Below are 15,723 nucleotides of genomic sequence, written 5' to 3'. Positions count from 1 at the left end.
AGCATGGCTTGTGGAGACAGGGCTATTGAAAAAGGATAATTAAAGGACAATTCTACTACCCAGTGGTATGGGATTATGATTTCCATGCATAGCACACACTGCTGTAACACACCTGTACACTTTCCTCGTGGGCATATACATGCTGTCTTGCTTAAAGCCACATTCCATGACATTTAGAAGCCTACGCAGAGTGGGAGAACATCCCCAGAACTGGGACTTTGGCAGCACTAATGCAGAGGAGTGTTATAGTCAAGCTTCACACCAGAGGCATCTTGAAAGAGGCCAACAAAGCTTTGTGAGAGATATTTTTAAAAAAAGAAAAGAGAAGAAGCCACAGAATCACAAATCCAGCACAATGAGCCTCAGCTCACATCCTTCTTAGTACACAAACAAGCCACTTTGTTATTGATTGATTTCTTGTATTTATATCCTATTGGTGGTGCATATGGTTTTCCCCCTCCTCGCTTAGTCTCCACAATGACCCTGTGGGGTAGTTTAGTTTGAGAGACAGTGGCCAGTTTCCAAGGTCACCCATGTCCAAGTAGGGATTTGAACCCTGGCCTTTTCCAGGTCCTAGTCTTCTTTTGCACTATTAATTAAGGTGCAGAAGCTTCATTCTCCATATTATGATGTAGAGGAATCAGCTATTTAGAGTAGTGCTGAAATACTTTAAATGTTGCTTTTCTTCATTTGGTGACATATCTCAAGCAGATCACAGGGATGTCATTCCACAGTCGTTTGCAGATTTTCTCAGTGAATACTTCTTGATTTTGTTGAAATGTTACAATTCATTGTGCTATGATTGGCTGTGTGAATGGCGTGGAGCTGTGTTCTGATTGGATGTGTTGCATCGCTATCCAATGATTGTGCAAAGAGCAAGTTGAATGACAACGTGAGTATACAATTCAAATTTTCTGCTGTGTTGGTCAGTTAGTCATCCAATTAGGGGTACAAACAATAGCACATAGCTCTTAGAAGTAACCAACACAGCACAAATTCTCAATTGTATATTCATATTCACACACACACATTTTGATCCGTTCTGTCAAGTGTTGCTGCTGCTGTTGTTTTGTTTCTTGACTGGATGGCTCATATAATTAACTAAGATTGTGAACTGCAGATTGCAATGCAACACACAGTTTGAAATTTGCTCTCAGCAAATCTTCAAGAATGTGACCTTAAAATCTATTATGAAAAAGGAAAGCTCGTGTACTACACAAATTAGTAAAAGGTACTTTGGCAGTTCATGAAATAGGTTCTGGAATGGCCACAAACAATATTTTTGGGGGCAACATTGAAATAATGTAAACTGACTTTAGTGGAGGCAATGTGGCAAAACTTCTCATGGTGTGTTTGTTCCTGCATTTTCCGCATTAGCAGTGACGGGTGTTGGTGTGAATAATCTTTAATCAATTGCAAATGTAAAGCAGGTCCATTTTTGCCTTTTAAATAATTCTAGGATGGCATCCCAGTATATCGGCAGTGGATAATATTTCTAACCCAGGCCCCATCTACACTATACTTATTTAAAGCAGTATCATGCCACTTTAAACAGTAATCCCAAATAATCCCAGGAGCCATAATCTGTTAAAGCTGCTGTGAGTTGTTAGGAAAGTTCCCTTCTTCTCTCACAGAGGTACAATTCCTAGAGTTCTCTAACAGCTGTCAGCAACCTTAACCAACTACACTTCCCAGGATTCTTTGAGGGAAGCCGTGCCTGTTTAAAGTGGCACAATACTGCTTTAAATGTATTTTGTGGAGGGGGTCCTAATGTTTCCTATTCAGCTGTTTTGACTGGCTTGTGCAGGTTGCAGATGTTTTCACAACATGGTGGGGGAAAGCTACAACTAGTAGGTGTTTGGGACTGCAGATAGTTGCAGGGTGGGACTGTCATAGCCCACCCCCACCCCCTGGCCTTATGTTGTACAGACCTGATGGTGATGGACCAAAACAAGGATCCGAGGCAAATGTTTCTTTTGTTGGGCACAGTGTTCATTGTCATAAAAAGCCCTAGTTTCATTTGAAAGTATGGAAAGTCATATCATATGATCAGAAAACAGTTACCATCACAGTGGACCTGTTATCAGGTTCTTAAGTGAGCAACAGTTGCCGCCTCTGTTTTTATGGCTTATTCTACTTCATTAATTTCCTGTTTTCACAGATGGGAAAACTGAGGCAGAGTGATTAAGCAACCTGCTTTAAGTTCTTGTCTGAACCAGGATTTTCATAGATCACATCTTTCCTCCTGATCATGTGTACAGACTACTAAGACCACAACTTTCTATATGTTCCAGGTAAGACAATATTGCACTGTGTTTCACTAGTGTAGTCTGATGTGTTCTTAGCCTATTAGGTTGATGGGGGCCCACATTAATTCTGAGTTTGGAAAAGTATAAATAGAAATAAATATTTCCATAAGTACAATGATTCCTCTGCTTGGTTAAAAGAGAACAAAACAAGCTTTCTTATGCAGATGCTGCCTTTTAAAAGACTGCAAACAGGAAAAAATGTGATCCATTAAAGCAGTATCCTTCCTCTTCCTCTTGGAAGACAAAAAAATAATTTTGAGGCCAGACAGGTCTTATGACATAAGAAGATTCTACCACATAAACTCTTCTTTTGGTACACAATGGATGCACATTTTGTGGTACATGAAATCTGGAGGAAACCCTGTGAAAACCACTCCATTATTATGAGCTTGATATTGAAACAAACTAGTCCCCACTTCCAAGTAAGTTGCAGTGAGGAGCATCTGGAAATGAAATGGCACACATTAAGTAAGATGTAGGGTGGGTGTGAGAGAGAATGAGAGTGTCTGATACATGAATTGCTTACATTGGAGGCAGTGGAAGTCCTGGTTTTAATGAAAAGTCATCATGGTACAGTTTTGAAGGCATAAGCAAGCACATGGATATACTTGCTAGATTGATGAGCTCTATATGTTTACAGTGATGTACCTGTATATTTTAATCAGTCAGTCTATTGAATACATGGAGGGGGAGCAGACTTCTGCACACAATTCTCTTTCCAAATCCAGTGTAACATATGAAAAGGGTTTTAGAGATTACATAGACTGTGTTCATATCCCATAGGGAAGTACAAACAATGCCTTTCCATGCACAAATGAAATGGTACCTGCTCCCACCTCCTTGCTCCTCGCAGCACCTTTCAGCTCATGCTAAACCTAACCATGGTTCCTGACTTAGTGATAGGTTCATGCCAGAGATCATACTGTATTTTGCCCCATAAAACCAGTGTCAGTGAATCAAGAACAAACCTTGGGTATATTTTGTGGTTTGTTGGGAGCAAAGCAAACCACAAACCCATTTCAGATGTCATGTTAAGCTGGGGATCATGTTTGTTTTCCTCTCGGCATGAGCCATCAGGATCCAGGAAGAGTGGGGAGAATTGAAATGGATGCTATGGATGCTCACTCCTGCATGGCTAGCCATTGTTTATGTCCGGACATGGCCATTATCTTATGGGGTAGGGAGAATGCTTCTTTTCCATAATTCACTCTGACCTTCTTCAAAGTTAGTGAAGAGGCCCTAAGTTAATGTGACTACTTTGGAACTGAGAAGTACGGCTCAAGTATCCTCATGTCTCCACTGCCAGGAGACCCGGAGGCAAACCAACAGGCTTTAAAGGGCCATGAGGAACCCTATTGGTCCCTTGCATCACCTGACTCCTGTTGGTGTTGTAGCTTTTTGACCACCTGCAGTGGGGCAACAGAGAACTGCTCAGCAATGCTGTCTCCTGACAGCGGTGCAGAAAGTCAGGTGGCTGGGTCCAGCTTCTAGAGTCCCAGGTTTGAAATTGGAGCTCCTTATAGCCCTACAGTTGCAACATACTTGCTTGGCAAACCAGTCCTAAATGTTTGCACTGGCATAGTAGCCTGCCATGCTGAGTAATGTCGCTGAAACAGTGTCATGGTCTGTGATTCTGCACAGGCACAGCAGCCAGCCCCTTCCAACCTATGGATTTATTCCCTAGCACAGCAAGCCTTAGGATCGGGCCATTAGATAATCAATTTCTCTGCCTGAAACTATTTAAGCATCACATTTGCTTCTAACAACTCCCTGTAGAAAAGTTTAATACGCTATGTGGATTCCCTTAGTCTTTGGGATCAGTGGAAAACTCCTCAGGATTTCTATATTAATATTCCCTTCGACTCAAATAAGGGCTTTCAAAGTGAGCCTGGGAGTTGTTACTACCCTCCCCTCCCCTCCCCACCTTCAGTTTACTGTCTATTTTTAACCCTGTACATACAGCACAAAGTAGTTTTGGTTTGGTTATGGCAACACAGGTATACTGCCACAAAGGAGCTGACCACAGTTACTTAAATGACACCTTTGTGCAAAGGCTTATCCTTTCAACAGACAACCTGAAACTATTAAAATGTAATATATGCTGTGTTGTACCCTTAATTCCTTCTGAGATGTATCAGGGTGACACAAGAGAAAAGGAGAAAAACTCAAGCACTAAAGTCCTCCTCTTTGTTTTCTCTCTCTGTGACCCCAGCAATCTCTTTAGCAAGCCATGGTTCAGTAAACTGGCACACAGCAGCAGTTCTGCAGTGGAAAAATCATAAACCAGATGGAAGCTTAACATTTTTGTTTAGTTTTTAAGAGCAGTTTTTATAACATCGCTTAACATCATTCTGATGCATCATACTGTTTACACTTAAGAGTTTGTAGCTAAGATGTTTACACTACAGAGAATGTTTTAAGATATTTTATAGTTATGATATTTAGATAATTGGCAAGAAAAAAGATAGTTTGTTGAGATTACAGTGATGTTGGTAACCGTGAAGTAACTTATGAGACTCAATAAATATGTCCAGTTTGGTGGAAAGTACAAACTAAGTTAAAACAAAACAACACAAGAGAGAATGTCTTTTTAGTGAAATCATTTCCTTTTCTTAATCAAAAGATGACAACCACAGCTTTAGAACTCCCATCTGTAACACACCACTCCACATATCTGTGAATCTACTGTGGGTATACATGCAAAATGATACAATTAAATCGGTTGCTAAAATGTTTTTTTAAAAAAATAAAAAAAATCTTATGTGAATTGTGTGCAACAGTGGACAAAGTTCATGCTCTGTGGAATACCTAGTGATCAAAAGTCAGCCCTGTTTAACTTCTGCTTAAGGTCTTCATTTTCATATGAATGCAGCTCTCATGTTTTAATGAAGAATGTGTTTCTTCTAAGCATCTGGTCTTTGGAACATTTTTTTCCAAAAGACGTATTAATCAAAAACAATAACTTCTTTTAACTTTTGCAAAGTGCTGTAAAAGAATGAAATAATCTGTGTGTGGGCTTCAAATGTTGGGAATGCAAACATTTCACAATAAACATGTGTAAATGAAAGTACTTGGCCAGATATGCTGAAAGATAGTACATGTTGGGTTAATTAATGCATACTCTATTAAAATAAACCTTGCTTTCAAGATCTGACCAATAAAAATCATTAGTATATTTGGATCAGATGTGCTGATGGATTATTTTTACGTATATGTTAAACTTTTGCAGAAAGGATTGTCCTTGAAAAACCTAAAACCAGATTTGAAATTAAAGTCAAAACCTTCCATTATTTCCCTGTCCTCTTTGTGTTTTCAATATAGCAATATGATGAATTATTCCAGTTTTATCTGCTCTACCTGCAATTGATTTACTATTGATAGCCTTAAATTTATCATTTTAAATGTGCAAATCACAGTTATGCAGCCGGTGAGTTGTATAGTTTCAAAGACATTGTTCTCCTCCAGAATGTAGTATCTGATTCTAACTATAATCAAATTACTCTACCGCTTTATTTTTAATCAAAAAAGTGTTTATCTTTCCTGATCTTGAATTGGAACCATTTTAGCGGTAATCTAATGTTTTTTAAAAAAGGAAAAAATGTAGCATGCTGGTTGTGAAATCGTCCATGTAACCAAGCATTTATTTTATTTACACACATTTTTCTTGCTGCCATTTAATTCATCTAGTTTTAACTGATCTGTGTAAAAATGGGGAGCTTGGTTTGCGCAACTTGCTGTGCCTGCACCATCACCCAGAACGAGCTGAAAGTCACAAAGTGTTCAAACAAAGGCATCAGAATCTAAGGCCAGTGTAATTTGTCCCAACAGCAATGACAAGGCGTATTGCTTTCAAGAGCAGTTTACTCAGATGAGTAAAACTGCAGGCAGCTGGAGTACAGATTTGATTTGTACTTGACCTGTCCTTTAAAAACAAGCTCCCTCTTACATTCTTAAAGTGGCAGCAAAAAGAAGCTTATTTGACGCAAGGACCGGTGGGTTGGTTTTGGGAGGGACGTGAGAAATAAGACTTCAGGGTTTGGGAGGACAAAGAGTGAATAAATAAGATAATTATCATAGCCCTGGTCACACAGATTCTCAATTGGTAATCCCAACTGCTCAAGCAGTCCAAGAAGAGTTTCTGTCATAAAGGCACCTAGTCTCCTTTAAAACCTCCTGCTTTGTAGCACCTGTTAGAAGCTGTATAAGCTCGTTTTGGATATCTTTTCCTAGGAAGTGAGCCATTGTTTCTTGATCTGCGCAAATGTTCATTCATTATATGGTCGAAAAGGGCTAGATATTCTACAAACTGAAAAATGAATCCATTGCTAGCATTGTACAACTTTTGAGTTGTAACACAGAATGCCAAGTTTTGCGTGCCAAGAACTCTGAGCAAAGCAATCAAGCATTCCAAGATTTGTCACTAATATTGTTCTTCTTGCCTAATTTTCTGCTGGTTAATACCATCAATTGTTTTTCCTTTAGATAAGCACAATTCAAGTTTCTCCCCAAATCTGATAGTTTTCTAAATGGTCAGTATTCGCCTCCTGTGAAGACAGCATTGCTCCAATGTTCTCCCACTCTTTTGAACCTGTTTCTTTGAACCTGTGTTGATGCAGCTTTTAGTTGTTGTTGAACAACTTGCAGCAAAAAAAGAAAACAACCCCCCCGCAACCCACGTATTTTGAGCTTGAATATATCAACCATTGATGACACATTTCTTCACCTCTCCATTTATGGAACCAACCTGGATCCTGCAATCATCATCTGAAGTTCTTCCTCATTTGCCTCCTCCACAAGAGGTCCAGAAGGTGGCAATATGAGAATGGGTCTTTTCTGTGTTGGTTCGCTGGGCACCTTCATTACATATCTTTAGGCGCCAGGTGAAAACCATTTTTCTGTAACTAGGTCAGTTGATTTACATTCTATGGCCTTTTAAATGCATTTTGGGGGGGACTATTTGTTTGTTTTTGTTTTATTGCCTGTTTTATGTTCTCATTTTATATTTTTATGTTGTGAACTACCCAGTGATCTTTGGATGAAGGGTAGTATGCAAATTTAATAAGTAATGATAATCATATACAGAAGAAAGTCTTTTGGTTTTTTTAGTCTTTGGGAAAATCATGTGAGACAACTTGCTGTGGTCCATGTTGTATTATAAAGGTAAAGGGACCCCTGACTGTTAAGCCCAGTCGCGGACGACTCTGGGGTTGCGGTGCTCATCTCACTTTACTGGCTGAGGGAGCTGGCATTTGTCCGTAGACAGCTTGCAGGTCATGTGGCCAGCATGACTAAGCCGCTTCTGGCGAACCAGAGCAGTGCATGGAAACGCAGTTGTATTATAAGATGTCACGATTTGTCACTGCGATAGTTAGGCCAGCTAACAGGGTAATTCAAGTCAGGCACAGTACCATCCTTGTTTGCAGACTGCAGTAATCTCACTTTTCTTGGCATCCTCTTTTTCGTCTGTGTGTTTTTCAGAAACATCTTGGCTTTGTGAAACTTTTGTCTTAGGTTTTATATCATATATAGTAGGAGCGCCGCATTCAGCTTCTTCAGTGCTAGTTTCAACAACAGTATAGTCATATTCATGCTCTTCTGTTGCTTTCTGTGTAGAAAGGTATTTCAGGAAGAACCCTTCTTGCTTCGATTGCTCCTTTGCTTTTTTTGCTTTTCGTTTGCAGTATTGAACTCCAGATGGTCATTTTTTTTTTATCAGCCACAGCTCACCACTAAAATGAATACATTTTCTACATAAGATTAAGATGCAGCTATAAGATTTAAAATGAAGTGCATTTTCACTTTTTATGTATATTACATAATCTCCAATCTCACTCCAGTCTCACTCTCACTTCCTTATTGAGAATGCTTACCGGAAGGAGAAAACGAGGTGCAAAGAGCCAGAAGAGCATTATTGGGACTCACAATTCCTCTAAAACAAAGAATCGGCAGAGAGCCAACGCCATCTTCCCTGGCTCAGAAACAGAGCAGGTTGAGGAAGCCGAGAAAACGGAGCAAATAGAACAAACAGTGAGTAACAACGTTAGGGGAACCTCACCCTCCCCTTAAGGAGGATAACAATGACCCGACCCCCCTCCTCCCAGAAAAAGCTAATCCGTCCAAGAGGGCAAGAGCAGGAGCAGGAGGGATTCCTCCCACTCCTAACGCTGACCCACCCATGCCTCTAGAACAAGATATTAGAGGAGCCTGCTTTCAACCGATTCCGGATACGCTCCCCTACCAAGAGATTTGCATGTTGTCTGCAGAAACTATGGTTCTGGTTCTCCAAAGACTGAATGAAATCCTCACCAAAATAGTTGACATTGAGAAACAATTGGATACTAGTTCCTCCCCTTTAAATGCCCAAGGGCTTAAAAGGATGATAAGAAATGACTTTGTTAACAACTCACCAACTCAAACTATGGATGAAATGAGGTCCTGTCAAGTCTTACAAACGAAACAGATAATGCTTGAGATTCACCGATACACTCATAGATGGATGAACCGCAGACAAATTACTATGTCCTTGTCTCAGCTCCTGAATTACCATTACCGAAATGTAGATCTAGAAAATTTCCACTTCCTGCCTACCTTGAGAAACACCACGCACCTATTTATGACCTTTAGGTCATCAGCCCTCCCATCTCGACTCATGAAGATAAAGGATACTCTATGGTGGTTCCATTCTCTCCGCCCAGTGAGGGTATTTAAGGACGAAACAAGGAGGCAATTGGTCCCTTGCATAGAGTCAAAGCTAATGCGGATAAGGGAAACCAAGCTCAACACTAGAAACACTAATTGCCCGAAGGAAGAAAAGAACCCTGTAAGCCTAGAATTACAAGACCTGAAGAAGAGGCTAATGAGTATAAAGACTGAGATTTCTACCCAAAATGTAGGGACAATAGAGCCTAGAGCACAATATTTAAAGACGGCCAACAGCTCTTTATCCCATAGAAAGACATCAGTGCAACTCCCTGTTCCCTTTTCAAATGACACCAAATTAGATGAGGAATTTGGCGCCTCTGACATTTCTATGGCAACAACACCTAAAGAACTCTATGTTGCTGACAATCTAGAGATATCCAGCACCAAATCTACATCTGGACCTTTGCCTAATGTTCCAAAAACTTATCAGAATGATCAACCTTCTCTACTGTACTCCTGGCGAGACAGGATGGACAGATCTTCCGTATTCGAAGCTGGCTCTTTGTTAGCCAGTGATCCACATTTTATAGCACGTACCTCATTAATACTCCCACAGCCACAGATAGAACCAACAATACTCCAATCAACCCAGGAGGGAGAGGGGGATTGACAGTTAACGAAACACCATGAGATTGTCCTCCCCGCTTGGGGTGCGGTTGGTTGGGTTTTATCTTCTAGGGATACTTACCCTATCAAACCTCCACCTCTTCCCCATTTTGACCCAGGAGTCCTGGCCCAAGGATGATTTGTTATTGAGGGGATGTTACCCCTCTATTGTGGAGGCTAGTATGGGGTCTGGGATTTCCACTAATGAAGGGCTAGGGAGGAATGGCAGTGGGGCTAGAAATCTCTATCGGCGAAGGGTTTCGAGATGCAGTGATCCTCGAACCCCTTCCAATCTACGCCCCATCCCAAGGGATGAGGGTAGGGAGAACAAGGATTACCCACCTCCTTGACACGGGGACATTCCCAGGGGAACTGAAGGAAGCAGTGGTATGTCCACTCTTAAAGAAAACTTCATTAGATCCCTTAGACCTATCCAATTACCGCCCAGTTTCAAATCTTCCATATCTGGGTAAGGTAATTGAGAGAGCGGTTGCTGAACGGCTTGGTAGGTTTCTGGAGGAAACATCGGCTTTAGATCCATTTCAGTCCGGTTTCCGTCCTGGTTTTGGGACCGAGACAGTTCTGGTTGCCCTAACAGACGATCTCCATAGACAGCTGGATCGAGGCGGGTCAGGACTGGTGATCCTTTTAGATTTGTCAGCAGCCTTTGACATGGTTGATCATGATCTTCTGGACCACCGCCTCGCAGACGTGGGGATACAGGGCATAGCCCGTAACTGGTTGTGCTCTTTTATCTCTGGTCGGGGACAGAGGGTGGCACTAGGGAGGGAAATGTCGCCTGGCCTTTGGCTTGGAGCCAATTTGATTCCCTCCCTCTCTTCCTTTTTTCTTTTCCTTCTCCCTCTGCGATGAGGCTACATTTTAATATTTTAATGTTTCAGTATTTTAATGTTGTTGTTTTTTTAATTTTGTTTTTAAGTTGTAATCATTTAACTTGTTTTTATTATTGCTTGTAAGCCACTCTGAGCCCGGCCTTGGCTGGGGAGGGCGGGGTATAAATTATTATTATTATTATTATCATCATCATCATTATTATTATTATTACATAAAAAACCCCAATTCTAATATATGAATTACTTCAAAAATGATTATTTTTTTCAAAATATAAAATAAAAGCGAAAAATTATCAGAAATGTATAAGATACAATGAAAAATAATCTGTATAAAACTGTGTCCCTCCAAGGTCAGTACTGCGTCCCTCTGAGATTTGCACGCTAGGCAGCTTCATAATAGTCCCTATAGACCAGTATCATTGAGCCTTACTAGCTGTGACTCTTTCAGCTCTCATGCTTAGCCCCTTTGCTTCAGATATTATGTCTGGAGATACCAAGGGTGGAAACCAGTCTGCCTTTTGTCTGCACAACAATTAGCAATTTTCTCTTTTCTCCCATAGTCATAGGATATGAAGAACTTAATAAAATAAAATCAGATCCTGTCATTTGTCCTAAATATTTAAATATGCAATTATTGCGTTCACTGGCAAATCCCTCATAAACATGCTCAAATAAAAGATTAAGTCTTACATAAAATGATTTGCAAAAGAATGGACAGTGGGAACACTCCATGCCATGGGGTTATAGGATATAGACTATGTACTGCCAGTGCTTAGGTGAAACTGGTAATTCTTGTGCAGATGTGGTTTGTTAAATAATAATACTGATGGTGTTGTTGATGATGATTAAGCCGAATAAAGAACGAGAGGTTGGACACTTTACATATTAATTTTTCTTGCCACAACAAGCCTTTAGCTCACTTTGGTCACCAGCTTTATTATGTGTTTAAAGGTGAACTATAGGCTGTTTGTAGGAGAAGGAAATTTAAAGAACTCATAAATCTAGGGAGTTAACTCAACATATTTAAATTCAGAGATGAGCAATTATTTAATCTTTCTCCTCTACCTGAGCTGTTATCACTGGGCCATAGTATTCTGATCCGTACCCCCAATTACCTTCTGTGAAAACAGTGACCTGAAAATGTCCCAAGACAAATGCTCATCTGTGGCTGAAGCAACTGTAATTCCTTGTAGACAGGGATAATAAACTGGAGCCAACTGCTTTTGAAACAATCTTGGGTATTCCTGGTCATGCAAACAAGCCATTTTGTTTCAGGACTATTCAGATGGTAATGGGAATCAAGAAGCTAATATAGTTGAAAAAGGAATTTGGCTAAGCATAAAGATCCATGATTATAGAGTAGCTGAATTTTTTGTTGTCATTTATGTTGTCGGTTTTTTAAAAAAATGAACAGTAGGATATTCTGGTGTGAGAGAATAAGATTGAGGACAATGGCACCTTTGTGTCTCAGAAAGTGAACAATGAATTGCCTTTCTTTAGACAATGAGATATTTCAAACTTATATGAACAATTCTTTTGCCCTCCTCAAATAAAAAAAAGATGGCAAAAAGAACTTTCCCCTTAGCTTATGATCAAATTTTAACCATCATATTGGAAGCTTATTTGAAAACCAATAACAAACATGCTTCTTCCATTTTGTTTGTGTGTGCTGCTTGTTTTAATAAAAAAATGTGGTGATGTAAACACCATCACTACAGATTTTTGGTTTTCCTGTAATGAGTATCTTATGCTGCTGGATTTTGAGGATTTATTAGTAGCTTTATATTTAAAACCACAGAGGCCACAATCCACAGCCCACTTTTTCTAGAATGGAACCTTTGATTTCAGTGGACTCCTCCAAAGTAAGTGGGATGCTGTTTTCAGCTAGAGTGCAAAGAGGGAAAAATGGAAAGGAGAGCAGGACCAATAAGAAAATATGTAAATAATGGGTGGGAAGCCACATATTTTATTAAACACTTCTAATGAAAATCCCTCCAGATTCAGCATGGTGTGGGAATAATGAACTCAGCAAGCGTTAGTAGTCAAAATATCCCTAAATTTAGAATCCTGAGGGAGCCTAAAAAACAGCCTCTGGTGAAAAGTATAGCATGGCATTATGGAGATCGGTATTATGTAGGCATAGACTAAATCCTACCCAGTTTTAACTAGCAACCTAGATAGCACAGTTTGCCTGTTTTACTTATATCCTTCTCTCCTTTGAAAAAGCTCAGGGTGACTTAGAGAGGCCCCCAGCGGACCAAGCACACCCCAGTTTCACACTTGCTGTAGGGTTAGGTCCCCTGCTCCCTCAGTTTCCCTGGATCTTGCTAGCCAAGTAATAAGGAAAGCACCAGAGTAAAATGAAGATTCCAGGACTGCTCTATTTTCATTTATTCATTTTTATTTATTGCCTCACCTTGTCTTAAAAGTCTTGAGACTTCCAATGTGTCCCCCCACCCCTTGAAGGCATACAATCAAAAGCTTCTACATTTTACATTTTTGGGCAGCGTTCTCAATATACACTTTCAGATTTACCTAAGAGCCCCTACCATCATGTTATACAATGGCGTGCCATTTTAGAAAAAAGCAAAGTGAGTTCTTTTAGCCAAGTTTGAAGATGACAGAACTGTTATATGGCATGTACAAAGAGCAGTATGACCTCTCCAAGGTAGGCAGCTGACCAGTTATCTGGTCTTGGGAACCACCCACCCACCGATCTTCTCTTGCCAGGATTCAGACTCTAATACCACCAATGAGTCCAGGCACCGGTCCAGGGTTTGTACAGCTACTCTTGATTCAGATGTCACAGAAAAACAGAGTTGGATAATATTGGTGTACTAATTGGTGTACTCACCCCTGACCACTCCTAATGCCTTCATATATATGGTGAATATCATTTGGGACAGGATGGCACTCTGCAGCACAAATTACAGGTGGCTGAGAAATAATCACCCAATGCTGTCCTCTGAAACTGACCCTGGAGCTAGGACTGGAACCACTGTAAAGCAGTGCCCCCCATACCCATCTCACAGAGCTAGTTGAGTAGCATAGTATGGTCAATGTCATCCAAAGCTGCTTCTAGATCCAGTGGGAATAACAGGGTTGTCCTTCTCTCAATAAAAGTCATCCATCCATAGCTAGGACTAAACCTTGATTGGAATGGGCCAAGATAGCAAGAGTGATGGTCCAAAATATCTGGAGGATTGGGAAGGTTGGTGTTGAGAGAAAAATGGCTGCTTACTCTTTTGGTTTCCATCTTCGGTGTCGTCCCCCCCCCCCAAACCATTTTTAAAATGCCAGAGGTAGGGAAGGGACCTCGCTTTGAAATGTCAAATTTGGCAAGTGATTAAAGCCATAAAAGTAACTAATGATCCTCCTGTGGGAACTAAACAACAGTAAGAATGGGTAAGATATTTAGGTCTGAAAAGTGTCCAGTGTATGTGAGCAATAAGTATTGGTTGTTTTTCCTTTAAAGCACTGCATTCGTTTTTGGTTGCCTGACTCCCACTGATTTGAACAGCAGTTGTGTAGCTAAGATTCCTCCCCTCTAATACATGCCTACGAAATGCTATTGACGAAAAAGTCTTTTTAAGAGCTAAAAGTCAGAGCATGTAGAGCTAATTCTCAGCCTCTTTTACCTAAACCATTCTGCTTTATTATTATTGTGGTCGGTAAGTACCTTCATGGATGCAAAAAATTCTGATAGCAGATGGCTCTTTAATGCAACTCAATGGATAGAAGGCAAAGCTGGATACATTTGGTCTAGAAATAACTCACAGTTTAAAAGCATTTTTTTTTAAAGTAAACAACACTGAGATAATGCCTATGACTATGTTTCTCAATAGGCCAATGGGTCAGAGGGAGTGAAAACCAAAAGGTTACATTTAGGTTACTCCACCCTCCTGATAATTTAATTGGATAACACTGGTCCATGGGATGCATATAGCAATGGGCTGAGGGTTACAAAGTTTTTTGGTTACATTGTTCTGACTCTCTTGCTCTAATTCTTTTCTCCTAACTTTTGAGTCATTTTTGGAAGCTATGAAGCTCCCTGGGCCACCCTGTGCAAGGCAGTTCCCAGGGCAACAGGGAAGATGGAGCCCATTCTTCTTCCCCCAAATGATGGTCAGAAAGGCCTGTTCTCTAAATATATTAATAATTACCAAGTGTCTCCCTGATGACTATGTGTCCTGTTTTATATATGGCAATCCTCTAATTGAAGGGCTGTCAGAGGACCATCCTATGTTTGAAGAAGTTTCCTGTTTGAAGGACTGTCTTATTCAAATATGGTTTACAAATAAACAAAAAAAATATCTTAAGAAGACAGAGCAGGGCCTTAAAGTGGACCATCAGTACTTTGTACCTGGGCAGCAGAATGACAAAGTCTCCTGGTCACAGTCTTTCCCACTATGGTGAGAAGTATTGCATTTCTATGTAAATTATAGGAATTGTTTCTAAATGTGTATGCATATAAATTAGCATATGCAAGGTTTCTGTCCTTGCTTTTTTGCAAACCTGCCTCCTCCTCTCTGGTGGTGGCATACTGAAAAAGCAGTCAATGGGTCAGCAGTCAAGGAAAGATGATGATGTCACATTGGTGTTTGTGTGATCAAAATAGTGAACAGCACCTGTCGACGCACAGACTGTTGGGTTATTCACCAGCTGAAGTTTCCGAGCAGTCTTTCAAGGCAGCCCCATGCAAAGCACATTGAAGTATTCTAGCTTGGATAAGAGTGAGAAACATGTAACAGTGGCTAGATCCAGATCTATCCTTTAGCCTGTTGTTCTGCTTTTACAGGCATCCATTCAGTCAATGATTCAAGCTCTTTCATGAGGATTTCCCTGTCCACTTCAGTGTGGGGGAGAGCTCTTCACACTTGTCCCATTTACGAATGCAGAAACGCCAAATGCACATTAGAGCTGGTGTGGAACTTTGGTATATGTATGTATATGTTAGCTCATCTCTTACCATAAAATATTAAATTATTGGGAAGCTTTTCCAATTTAACATTTAGTTCAAAAAAATAAATCACACCACTTGGCATTCTGTCACGTCAGGTTTCTATCATCATAAAGTGGGATATCTGGTGGACATTTTATGCACAATGCCCATTTTTCATGACTTGTTTAATTAACAGCCATTTTTTGACCCAGGCTTCCTATAAAAGTATTGCCATTCTCTCTCCTGCTAAATTACATCTAATGAACATAGTTGCATGCTATCAGATATAGCAATTGATCATTTTCAGATT

At 40.2% G+C, this 15,723-nt stretch overlaps 1 protein-coding gene across 4 annotated transcripts in view; it reads left to right on the top strand.

Moving 5' to 3' along the window:
- Nucleotides 1-15,723, top strand: part of ZNF536 (zinc finger protein 536) — a 449,202-nt gene that overhangs the window by 123,683 nt on the left and 309,796 nt on the right. For 3 of the 4 annotated variants that reach the window (XM_083451812.1, XM_083451813.1, XM_083451815.1), the window contains exon 2: nucleotides 2,162-2,294. The gene's annotated coding sequence lies outside the window, so the exon portion shown is untranslated. Of the gene's footprint in view, nucleotides 1-2,161; nucleotides 2,295-15,723 lie in introns of those variants that run through there. The other variant, XM_083451814.1, reaches the window with a different exon arrangement.

Source organism: Podarcis tiliguerta (assembly GCF_965153285.1).
Source record: "Podarcis tiliguerta genome assembly, chromosome: 8".
Classification (NCBI taxonomy): Eukaryota; Metazoa; Chordata; class Lepidosauria; order Squamata; family Lacertidae; genus Podarcis; species Podarcis tiliguerta.
The sequence above is the reverse complement of the archived record's forward strand: the minus strand, read 5'-3'. Positions and strand labels throughout refer to the sequence as shown.